The sequence below is a fragment of the Macaca thibetana genome, chromosome 7, assembly GCF_024542745.1.
Source record: "Macaca thibetana thibetana isolate TM-01 chromosome 7, ASM2454274v1, whole genome shotgun sequence".
In the NCBI taxonomy this organism is placed as follows: domain Eukaryota; kingdom Metazoa; phylum Chordata; class Mammalia; order Primates; family Cercopithecidae; genus Macaca; species Macaca thibetana.
In genome coordinates this window covers 19,534,868-19,548,265 of record NC_065584.1, presented here as the reverse complement: position 1 = coordinate 19,548,265, position 13,398 = coordinate 19,534,868, and the positions used below count along the sequence as shown (strand labels likewise).

At 39.1% G+C, this 13,398-nt stretch overlaps 1 long non-coding RNA gene across 1 annotated transcript in view; it reads left to right on the top strand.

The window, feature by feature from the left end:
* Positions 1-12,712, top strand: part of LOC126958205 (uncharacterized) — a 69,546-nt gene extending 56,834 nt beyond the window's left edge. Inside the window, exon 3 of the long non-coding RNA XR_007727145.1 lies at positions 11,586-12,712. This is a non-coding gene — a long non-coding RNA (uncharacterized LOC126958205). The remainder of the gene's footprint in view (positions 1-11,585) is intronic.
* The last annotated feature ends 686 nt before the right edge of the window (positions 12,713-13,398 follow it).

Sequence of the window (13,398 nt, the reverse complement as noted above, 5' to 3'; positions counted from 1 at the left end):
TTGACTGCTACCTCTAAGTCCCACCTGGACAACTGCAGTAGCTTCTTGGCTAGTCTTCTTCCTTCACTCATAAACTATAGTCTAAACTCCACTCAGCACCTGGGATATTACTTTAAAATGTATGATCCTGTCTCTCTCTGACTGAAAACCTTCCAATAGCTTCATTTAGAGCAAAATCCATACTCCTTACTTCAGTGCATTAGGTGCTCACTGTTTCATTCTCAGAGTGACGGTCAACTGACCTGAAGCAATAAAACTTCATCCTTGCTGGATGATTTTGCAACCTCTCTATATTTTATTCACATTCAGATAAATACTCAAGTGAAATATGTTCAGAGCAGATTCAAGGGTATGTTTAGTTTGTCATGAAATGCAAGCATGATCTGAAATGCAAAAAGGTCCTAAAGTAAAATACCCTAAACTCTGACCCTGACGCTTGGAATATTTTATGAACTTTTCAACCTCTTGTAGATCCTAGCTCTTCTGACACAAACTCTAGCTTTTACGTTATTATAAACATCTAGGATGTAAAAGGTTTTTCATCTTCTCATCAATGAAGGACATTCCATAGCCATTCTAAATAAATCCAAAATAATATAACTAAAAATATAAGTGCAGTATGTTTTATGCTGTAACATCTAAACTAGGTGTTCTTAATCTGGAATCCATAAGCCTCTGAAATTCTCTCTTTCGGTAAATTTTGATTTTAAAACATAATCAATGAATGAAAGGGAGACTCCTCTTTATAGAAATCTCTGTGTGAACCATAGAAGCTGGTTGGCAAGATCAGATATGTTGATGTTAACCACTCACCTATGTCTTCATTCCACTATAACTCTTGCCTGTTGTCTTACTGAGAGCCAGCACTAAGTTAAGTGCAGGGAATCAGTGGGGAGCATGCAAAGCACCCTCAGAGAATTTAGTCCAGTGCTGGAGACATATGTTAAATCAATAATCATAGAAATATGTCATTACAAACTGTGATAAATACTATAAAGTAAAAATGCTGGAAAACCTAATTTAATGACAGAGCCTTGGACAGTCATTGTAGGGAAAGTAATGTTTTAGCTGAAAGCTAAAGGATGAAAAGCAGTTCACCAGCGAGGAATTCCTGCTAGACCCAGCACTAAAGGTCTCCAGTGCTTCTTTGTGGGTATGTTTCCTGGGAACCTTCCCAAGGGGTGGGTACCTGTGCAGTAGTTTCTCTCCAAAGGCAGCCCCCATCCTATTCCTACTGGGTTCCTCTTAGCACCCACAGGTGACTCCATTCTCTGGGTGAATTTGGGTTGGCCTTTCGCTGTTTAGAACAATAGAACATGGCAGAGGTGATGCTGTGCCATATTTGTCACATGGAAGGGCACCAGGGACCGGACCTGTGAGTACCGAGGCCACACTGATATCTAGTTCACTTGGGCTTCCTGATGACGCCAGCCCCTGCAGCTATCTTGTGAGAGAGCCCAACAAGAACTGCCAAACCAAGTCCATCAACCATCAACAGAGAATCATACGTCATTATTTTAGCCAACAAGTTTTGGGATATTTGGTTACACAGCAAAAGATAACCAGAATACCTGTCCATGACCTCATAAGACTCTTTTGGGGGCCTTAGCTTAAGAGAACTAAGTTTAGATCAGCTGACAGGGCCTCCTGAAAAATGTTTATTCAGACGTTCTTACTCCAAGGGCAGGAAAAAAGAGTTTGTCCTTCCAATGGACCCAACCCTTACCTCTCCATACGCGAAGCCTCCCCTTATTCAGGTCTGGAGGGAAGTGACCCAGGATGTCTCTGACAAGACCCTATCCTAACACTTGACTGGACTCTGTGAGAGTCTTTACCAGTTTTGTTTAATTTCTTCCAGTTTCTGCACTGCCTTGGTTTCCAAACCTTTCATAAAAACCCAGCTCCAAGACAGATAAAAATGATGTTTCTCTTTCTCAGGATGGGTAATTTTACTGTCATTGTCATCTCTTGCTTTTTTAGGATCCAGTATCTGCTGGAGGAGCCCCACCTTCTGCTACTATTATGTTCTTCAGATGAGTGGAAGAGAGTGGGGAGGGAGAGAGCAGGAAGAGGAAAGGAAGAATAATGTCTTGAAATTGATAAGAGCGTTTTTGTTTGCACATCTTGCATTATTAATATTTCTTGTTTAGCATAATTAGCTACCCTCTCAAGCTTATACACAACCTGCAGTGTTTATGCCTTCCGTTGATAGCTAAACCATCAGCAAAGCAGTCCAGGTCCCTGAAGGCTGAATGCAGGTGGTTCTGAATGCTGCAGCATGCCAGCTGCTTCGAAAGGCAGATACATAGGCTTTAATTCTTGCTAAAAATGCATTCACTAGAAGAATCGGACTCCTTCTGTCTGTCTGGAGTGGATAAAAGCCATCTATGGATTCAGTAGTCTTAAGAAAGCCACAGCAGAACAAAGAAAAGGCAGACAAATGAGCCCAAATGAACTTCATTAATGAGAAAAAAAGGTAACTAATATAAGACAATACCACTTCTCTTTACTCAAATAATTGGCAGTCCATTTTACTTGGACAATAACTATGGCCTCAAGTGTGATTTCAGGCTCAACAAAGCAGTGCAATTTAAGGTCTACCATGCCTTGTTGTCACGCTTCATGCAGTCTGGAATAAGTAATTCAATACCCCTTACAGGATCACAGGCTATTAAACCAGAACAAGAGCTTAGAGGCAGAATTATGCATTCTATGGTATATTATTATTATATAATGTATTATTTGTTTTCTATTATTACATATATACTTCAGTGGCCTGAGTTAATATTTTTCCACCAGCCACTAATTCTATATTCAAGAGTTATTCATGAAAGAAAAAAATAAACTATTTTGACCTGTTAGAAATGGGTCAATATGAAAAGAATGTACATGTATGGGAGTATGTGGAAGTAACGGTTCTGAATTTGATTAGCAGAACATTCAGGAGGAACTGTGGAAATCCAAGTCAAGTAATGCTCTCGACAGGTATTAATATAGTGCTTATTATTTGCTAGATACTGTTCTCAGTCTTATCTATATATTAATTCATTCTATCCTATTAAAAATCTCTTTGAGGTAGAGACTATGACTATCTCTCATTTGTTACATAAGGAAATTGAGACATGGAGGTTAAATAAATCACCTAAGTTCACATCATTAGTATCTGATGGGGAAGGTTTGGACCCAGACAACCTGGCACAACCATCCATGTGTTTAATCACCACACTAAATTGCCTCTCAATTCAAACTTGGATGTTTCCATATTTACAACTTATCAGGCTTATTTACCCTAAAACAAAGCATTCCTTCCTTTTTAGTGTACAGAGTGCTTTCACATACATTTTTTCATTTGATCTTTGCATCAGCTTTGAAAAGTAAGCATGGCAAGAATGATTATCCCAATTTACAGATGAAGGAACTTAACAAGCATCTTCCCCAATTCCTTTATATTTCTGGCAAGAAAAGTAAAGCTGGATGTCTAAGTAATGCCTACACATAAATATTAAAATAAGACAAACAATTCAATAAGAAATAGGGAAATCCATGGGCAGATGTTCTGCAGATGAAACACATGGCTTGCAAACATTCAAAGAGGTGTTGAACATTATCAGAGAGCTGGGAAATGCAAATTAAGGCCAGAATGGGGTACAAATTCCCATGGTTTTTTCAGGCAAAAATGTAAAAATCAATCTATGCCAAGAGATAAAATAGAGCCACAGGATCTATATGTTGCTGATAGAAATGTGAATTTAGAAAAATTTGACATTCTCTACTAAAGTTGAAATTCCTATACCCTGTGACCCAGAAATTTCACTCCTATGTATATCCTCAAAATGTATTCTTATACACCAACAAGAGACATGTGCAAAACTGTTTGCATCAGCATTTTCACAGTAGCAAAAAATCTAGAAACAATTCAACTGTCCATCAACATGAGGGTGAATTAATTCATCATATAAAAATTCACTTAATGGAATATTAAGTAGAGTTTAAATGAATGGATTATAAAAACATATATCAATATGGGTGAATCTTAGCACTATAATACTAACTGACTAAAAAGCAAGTCTCAAGGTAAATAAGTTGATAGCGAAAGGAAAGCTAAGGAATGCCAGTCTTAAGGGACAGGAAACTCCAAATAATAGTGACTTAAACAAGATAAAGGTCTTCTCTGGCCAGGTACAGTGGCTCATAATTATAATCCCAGCACTTTGGGAGGCCAAGGCGGATGGATCACCTGAGATCAGGAGTTCGAGACCAACATTGTGAAACCCCGTCTCTATTAAAAATACAAAAAGTAGCCGGGCATGGTGGCAAGCACCTGTAATCCCAGGTATTTGGGAGGCTGAGGCAGAAGAATCACTTGAACACAGGAGGTGAAGGTTGCAGTGAGCCGAGATCATGCCACTACACTCCAGCCTGGGTGACAAGAGTGAAACTCCGTCTCAAAAATAATAATAATTAAAAAAAATAAAAAGATAATCTCTCTCCCATAAATAAACTTTGAGGTAAGCCATCTAGGGATAGTATGATGTCTCCAGGGCCGCAGGTTCTTTAGTTTGCTTGTTATCCACAAATTCCAGTTTCCATTTCATGATCCAGAATGGGCACCCCAGATCCACATTCTTGTCAGAAAGAAGAAGAAAAACTAGGGAGAAAAGCGTATGTCTTTACTCTGCCTAAAAATTGAGCACAACACTTCCCTTACTTCTGTACTCTTAAACTAAGCCATATGGCCACACCTAACTGCAAAAGAGACTGGGAAATGTAGTCTTATTCTGGGGAGTTGCCATGCCCCTCTACAAAGTGGAAGTTGTATTCCTGAAGAAGAAGGAGAGAAAAGATTTGAGGGAAGAGGTGGCAGTCCCTGCCATGGTGAGTTTGTAAGGAGAAACTGAGCATGCTTAATTCATGCATTTGCTAGGGAACAAGTTTACCCTAATCTAGGCGGGCTGGGGGATGTCTGTCTAATTCTAGGACTCAGTACTAGGAAGCTGCCTTGGCTACAAATGTAAGCCATACTTTTCCATATTATCTTTAACACCAATAAAGATGATATGCTTATCTCCATCTGCTAAACAACTTTGTCTTCTTTTCAATTGTTTCAGAGCTCAGATGGAAAGAATGGTGTTACTGAGACCTTTCAAGATTCCCAATGCAATTCAATAAAGAAAAGGCAACACAAAGGAGTTGTATAGAATTCCCCACATTACGGACCCATGTCATAGAGAGAATCCATGGTGCATTTGTTAGCTGCATTTACATTACAACACTTTCAGATCCAAAATGCATTTGGTAGGCAAATATATCTGGATGCAGTCTGTTAAACAATGCCATTTCACATCCTCCATTCTGGAATGGTTTAATACTGAGTGGGATCCAGAGCTTTCGTGTTTATCCTTTAGCGGAGTGAGGATTTTTGGATCTAAATTGACTATTCTCTAACATGTACTGTTTTAACATTTAGAAAGTGTCCATTTTTAGCAAAATCACAGCTGTGTGAATGTAACATATTGGTGTGGAGGAGGGTTACATTTCAACTTGCTATATTAGAAAAATAAGAAAATTACTAACTTTTAGATTTGGTAGAAACTTAGGGATGATTGAGCCAACCCTCCTATTAAGGATGAGAAAGCTGAAGCCCAGAGAGGGAATGTGATATGTCCTTGGTCACTCAGGCTAACAAATTACAGGATGGCAGGAGAGCCCAGTAACTGCAGGTCCAATATTCTGTCTAGCATATGATACTATGCAAAACTCTACTTTACTCTCTTTCACCGTCCACTGCTCAGTAGCAAGCACCGTACTGAGCTCTGAGGATATCTGAGTTGAATCCGATCATGTTCATGATGTGAAAAAGATGATAAGTACGTGAACAGATAAATGACTACATAATATATTAAAGGCAAAAATAGGCAAGAGCACCTATGAGGTGGCAATAAGTGACCAATTTAATTATCTTGGTTAGTGGTGGGAGATGGAAGGTTAACAAAGATTTCCTGATGGAAATGACTTCTGAGCTTAGCTTTTTAAGTCAACTAGAAATTCATCTGGTGGAATACCATCCCTAAAGAAACAGTAGCATGTACTAAGGTGCTGAAGCAATAAACCCCATTTTATTCACTAAAAAACACCAGAGTGCAGTTAGAAAGTAAGGTACCAAAGGGACCGAAATAGGAGGTAACTTGGGCAGGAACCAGAACATACAGACCATTCAGTCCACCCTGGGAGCTAAAAGTTTATCTGTCAATAGAGAGGAGCTTGTTGAATATTTCTGAGCGGACAAAAGGTATGACCAGCTTGCTTTTGTTATGAGTTGAGGAAAAGGGCAAATTAGTTGAGGCCAGGAGCAGGGAAGCCAGTTAGGAGATAAGGTTGAGACTTCAGGCTGCCCGCCAATATCCATTCTGTCTTCTTCCATAGGGATAGAAATTTACCTGGATGCAAGGCTATTCGGAATGAAGATTAACGAAATGGTTTGGCTGTGTCCCCACACAAATCTCATCTTGAATTCCCACGTGTGGGAGGGACCTGGTAGGAGGTAATTGAACCATGGGGGCAGGTCTTTCTCATGCTGTTCTCATGAGAGTGAATAAGTCTCATGAAACCTGATGGTTTTATAAGGGAGAGTTTTCCTGCACAAGCTCTCTCTCTGCCTTTTGCCATCCTGTAAGACGTGACTTGGTCCTCCTTGCCTTCTACCATGATTATGAGGCCTCCCCAGCCATGTGGAACTGTGAGTCCATTAAACCTCTTTCCTTTGTAAATTTCCCAGTCTCAGGTATGTCTTTATTAGCAGCATGAAAACAGACTAACATAATTACATTTCCCAGCTATCCCCTTGCTCTGAGATGAGCCATGTTACTAATCCCGACAAATGGGATGTGAATTTAAATTACATGTGAAACCTCTGGGTTTCACAGGAGGAATCTGAACCCCTGTAAAGGAAGAGACCCCAAACAATCCTGGATCATTATGTGACAGAGAAATTCACTTCTATCTTGTGTTTTAAAATACTGTTTTGTTTAATCTCTGTCATGGCAGTAAAACCTATATTGGAACAAGTCCCTGAGGCTGCCTAGGTGAAAGGCGATGGTCTGAGGCAGAAACAGGGTGAATGAATTAATGGGGATAATAGATCTGAGAAAAGTTGTTGGACTTATTGACAGGATGTAGGAAACCAGAGAGAAGAAGGTGTTAATTGCACCCCGCCCCCCACCGCCCCATATGCTTTTGCTCCAAGACTGGGTAAATGTATGGTGAAGTCATCAATGAAAAAAAGAGGATGTGGGAGAAGTAAGATTACTTCCAAACATTTCAGAGGAGTTGGAAGTTTGCTGGGAAAAACCTGTTTTCAGTTCATTTGTTCATCAATTCAAAAAAGTTTTACTGACCTCTTACTATGCATAAGGAACAAAGGATTTTTTTTTTACAAAAAAAAGCGTTCATTAGCAACAGCATAGGTTTTATTACAAAAACAATAAAGATGGGCACCTCAGCTGTAAAGGTAGTGAAAATACAGAACTCTACAGATTATGCACAGATGTGTCAGGCCCTTCACTGCTCGAGCTGTTTACAGACCATCTAACATCTCACTTAGTGTTGTCTCAGGTTTGCACAAGCAGCCAGCCTGGACAAGGGAAGTGTGTGAGGCACACCTTTCAGCTTTAAGATTTTATAAAAGTCCACCTGTTCGGAGCTGCGGTCATACGAGAAAGAGAAGGTCCCTACAATGAGAAGAATTTCACACAGCCACTCATGTAGTTGCACTGTAATCCCAAATATCCTTAGGAGAGTCATTCCAAATAAACCTATGTACAAGTACATTCAGGACAAAAAATATGTATATGTACATTCCATACATTTCAAAACACAGTCCTGTTTAAATCATCTCTGCACATTTTCACAGCCGACTTTTCTTTTTGCTCTATTTATCCTCCTACATAAGCAGTTTAAATAATCACCCTACGTGATATTCCGAACTTCCTGAGCGGAATAGTTTTTCTCATATTGACTAAAAATTCAAAGTATGTCTATATATCAGGAAAGTCATTTAACATTCATGTTAACATTCACAAATGTTAGGCTGCTTCAAACATATTCTACCATAGATTTCGTAAACATAAAATATATATGAAGGAAATCAAATAAACAAACTTCTTCACTCTCAGTGTTTTAACAAATGGTCTGGGATCATGTTAACTCCTCCTGGTCTCTGCTTCCTGCAGGGTGGCCTGCCGCTGATCAAATGAAACTATTCCCCAGCTAAGTCACACAACAGGAAAGCATTTGTTTAATTAACTGGCATTCAATGCAATTCAATGGGTTATTTCTTAAACACCTACTATGTGTCAAATCCTGTCCTAGGCCTAGGTGGATGCAAACGTAAGTAAGATTTAACATGGCTCTGACATAGGTGCAGCGAAGAGTCCTAGGACCCTGAAGGGAAAGATTAATTTCTTGTGATTGTGATTAAAGGAAAAAACACTTCCTAAAGATTCCTACATAAAAGCTGAACTTAGAAAGAAAGAAGGGTGGGAGTGAGGTCTCAGAAGAAACAACTGACACCTTGATCTCAGACTTCTAACCTCCAGAACATTGAGAAAATATGTTTCTAATGTTTAAACCACCCAGTCTGTGCCACTTTGTCATGGCAGCCTAGCAAACTAAGACAACACATAACTCTCCAACATTAGTAAAGAAGTGTCAAATGCATCACTGTTGATCCTCACATTAACCCTGCAAGACACATATTACTATGCACATTTAAGGAAACTGAGGCTCATCGGATAAGTAACTTGCCCAAAGTCACACATCTACAAGTAGCAGAAAGATACATGGAGAGCTGGGAGCATACTGCACATATTTTTATCTGCCATTTTTTACTTAGCTGTTTTATCATGGACATTTCCCATATTACTAAAAATTGAAGTATGTCAGTTTAGGTTTGCCTATCTCAACTTTGAATAAACTGCCTAGGGAATCTACGTAAGAGAGGAACATCTTGAAAACTAACATTGGAAAAAATAAAAATGAAACACAACTTGTTAAAACCAGCAAGGAATTTAGTGATCACCCAAGAAGGCCAAACACTATGACAAGTGACAGCAAGGCTATGGCACATCTTGGATCCTAGAAAGGCTGTCCTAGTTTATGTGAATATTCTGGGAAGGACTTTCTCATCTTCCTTGACCCCAAGAACTATGGAGGGCTGAACAGGTGGGTGGATCCCTCTCTAGCTCTGAGTCTCCTAGAGCAACGAGGATGATGCTATTAGTGTCCACCTCACAGTGTATTAAAGGAGGGAAAGACTTAAAGTGGTTTACAGCGAGGTTTGGGAAACATTAGCAATGATTTCTGTGATTTAGAAGATAAGAATAAAAAATTATATTCTTGCTTTTTATATGTAGATTATCCAGTTTATTCTTGATAACCATTGTCAGAATGGCACGGATCATCATTGCAAGACCATAAGTGTACATGCAGTATCACGGAAGAAGAAAAAGAGGAAAATTGATGTATTCAATTACCTCTAGAAGCTTACTGTCTGGTTGGGGATATGATAAATCTTAGAAACAAAAATTGGAAAGAAAAAAGATAAGAATTGCTTAAAGTAGCCTCCAATTGTTTTTAAAAGACCTAATAAGAGTTTATGTGAAAATACTTTGTAAATTTTGAAGCACTGTAACAGGTTCTTACTACTATATATTTTTAAAATACTGATTTTTTTCTGTATTTCAGGCACTATTTTGTAGTTGTTAGTAACTAGTGCATGTAAGTTACATAGCAGAGTTGAAACTGAGTTAGTAGTTGCCTAGGAGACCTAAAATAAGGAAGCAACTCAGGAGGGTTGGAGGTTGCCCTCCGTCACACTGTCACAAACATTTTTTAACAGCACTCTGGCTTATGGACAAAGTGGACACAGCACAGGTTTAAACTCAGGGCTGGGGTTGGAATCTCAGCTCCACTACTTAGCAGTTATTTGACCTAAGTTAAGTCATAAAAATGCCATTGATGATAATAGACCTTGAAGCGCTCTTAAAAGATTTCATGATAATGCCTACAGAGTACCTGGCCCATAGTCAGGGCACTATAAATGGAAAATTGTATTACTCTTAGGAGCCATTATTAATTTTCCAGGGCTGCCATAACAAAGTTCCACAAATTGGGTGGCTTAAAAGAAGAGAAATTTATTTCTCACAGTTCTTGAGGCTAGCCATCCAAAATCAAGATGTCAATAGCGTTGGTTCTTTCTGAGGGCCCCCAGGGAGCGTCTGTTCCATGCCTTTCCTAGCTTCTGGTGATGGTTGGCAATTCTTGGTGTTCCCTGCTTGTGGAAGCATCACTCCAGGTTCTGTCTTCTTCTTCATATGCTGTTCTCCTTGTGCCTCTGGGTCTTCACAGAGCCATCTTATCTCTGTTTCTCTCCTTTTCCTATAAGGGCACCATTTGTATGGATTAAAGGTCTACCCTACTCCAATATGGCTTCCTCTTAACTAATTATATCTGCAATAACCCTATTTCCAAATAAGATCACATTCTATAGTATTGGGGGCTGGACTTGAACATATCTTTATGGTGGCGGGGGGCCACAAGCCAACCCATAACAACAACTTAAGTTCAGCTTCTAGTCCCATAAACCAGGCAAGTGACCTTGAATGAGGTGGTGCCTCCGATACTCCGTATACTCAGTATCATCATTTATAAATTAAGACACTAGTATCTCTTCACAGAATCTCCCATTGAGTCAAAACAGACTATAAGTAAGAGTGCTTTGTAAACTACAGAACATTATATAATTTAATTATAAGCATTTCCATAAGAATACAGAGTATTTTGATGCCTATTTTATTCTTAGCTCAGCTCCTATACCCCCTCTGCATCATCCATTGCCCCACAGTTCCTTGCTTGCCTTCAACAACCTCAAATAGGATATTTTTTAAATTGTTTGTTCTCTTAACTCTAAGTGAACTAAATTATGCCTGTGTATTATTGGGCTGGGGCAATTGAGTTACCTGACCATTTCTATGAAGTCACAGTGCTAACCTAATGCAATGTGACAGCTTTTTCCTGTAGCATATTCTTAAAATTTGATTATTCTGAGTAAGAAAATATTCACTGGGAGGCTCACCAGGATTGCACCAGGCCTGTTTAGTATCCATATGTAAAGGTTAAGCTCCAGGAGTGAGAGCCAGAGGGCAGCTGAGTTGCCATCAGTCATCTTTCTCAGGCTCCAAATTGAGCAGAATTACTGTGTACCTGCTTCTGTAACCTTCCTCGGCAGAATTAGACCATGAATAATAAAATCCACGATTAGTCATAAATTGGAAGAGATGGGTTTTTTTACTGCAATAAAACAATTGAAAAGTAAATAGGCCTTTTATACTTTCATAAAACAGGCACATTAGAGCATCCGAAATAGCCTTCACTCGAGTTCTTCATTACATTGATAATGACTGCATATTGCCAGTATGTGCCCTCTTAGTGAATAATTTTTTAAAGGGAAAAAACAGAGCACATAGGCATTTGGTTCATTCTCATTAAGTTCCGTACTGAAAAATGTAACCTCTTTTTTCTATTTTCAGATGATGTGTATCATAAATTATTACCCATCCCATGTTTCCACCTTTGAGAGACCTCCAAACAATCACCATGCCACAGTGAACATTCAGTAACAAAGATTCAGCCAGGGTTTTCACCAGCCTGAATGGCAGTGATTCCAATGAGGAAAATAGAGAGAGGAGAGTTCAGAGCCACCTAGGATGGCTCTTGCAAGACACAAAATCAAGGCAGCAGCAACATGGCTGGGCATTCCTCCTCCCTGACTCTCCCTTCACCAGTGGGAAACCCAGGATAACTGCAATCACTGCAGGCCATTTGGCCTTAAGTTCCACCATTAGTAGCCTTCCATGGGACCTTCTTAAGGAAGCATGTCAACTCAGGTAAGGGATGTAAGGGGATGGATGACCTTTTGAGACCAAAGTTGGAGCTAAAAACACCAGATCTTCCTGTGCACTGCTCCTAAGAGATGGTTCTGAAGACCAGTTGGAGAGGTCAAAATACTGGACAGAATCTCAGCAACGTGGAACCTCAAACTAAGTGACAGTCACAGACAACCCTTCCCCAGAGAAAAGAAGCACAGACATGGTTTGTGGTAGGTAGAATTATAAAGATGAATTCCCATCTCCCTGTCAGATTACCAATATGATAAATTACCAGATTACCTGGTTATTTATTCAAACACTAATATAGTTATCACCTTGACAGAACCATACAGACACAATTAAAATCCCAAGTACCAAATAAATTGACCTTAAGACAAAGACTAAGTAAATCACATGAGCCCTCTACAAGCAGAGAGTTTTTCTCCAGCTGGTAGCAGAAGTCAGTGATTTGAAGCATAAGAAGTATTCAACGCATTATTGCTGGCCTGAAAATGGAAGGGGCCACATAATGAGGGAAATTGGTGGCCTCTAGAAGCAGGGAGCAGTCCCCTCCTGACAGACGGCAAGCCCAGACCTCAGTTCTACAACTGCAAGACACTCAATTCTGCTAAGGACAAAAATGAGCTTGGAAATGGACTCGGAGCTTCAGGTGAGAACACAGCCAAACAACACCTTGATTTCAGCTTAAACAAAGAATGCAGCCACTCCATGCCAGAATTCTGACCTGTAGAAATTTGAGCTAATAAATAGGTGTTTTAATAGCTTCATTGATACATACTTCACTTACTATAAAATTCATTATTTTAAAGTGTACAATTCAGTGGTTTTCAGTATATCCACAAAATGCAACCATTATCACCACTATCTGATTTCAGGATTGCTTTTTTCTTTTTTTTTTTTTTTTTTTTTAACCCCATAAAGAAAATCCAAACCAATTAGCAGTCTTTCTTCCTTCTCCCTGCTCCCAGCCCCGGAAAACCACTAAATTACTCTCTGTTTCCATGGATATGCCTATTCTGGATATTTTATATAAATCAAATCATCCAATATGTGGCCTTTTGTATTTGGCTGCTTGCACTTAGCATAATGTTTTCAAAATTCATCTATGTTGTAGCATTTCTCAGTATTTCATCCCTTGTATAGCTGAATAATATACCACACAAATATATTACATTTTGTTTGTCCATTCATCATTTAATAGATACTTAGGTTTTTCCATTTTTTAACTATTATAAATAATATTGCTTTTAACTTTTGTGTACAAGTTTCTCTGTAGGCACAGGTTTTCATTTATCATGGATATAAACCTAGAGTGAAATTGCTGGGTCAAATAGCAGCTCTATGTTTAACAATTTGAGGAACAACCAAACTGTTTTTTGAAATGGCTGCATTATTTTACAATTCTGTCAACAATGTATGAGGGTTCCAATTTCCTGACATCCTTGTCAACACT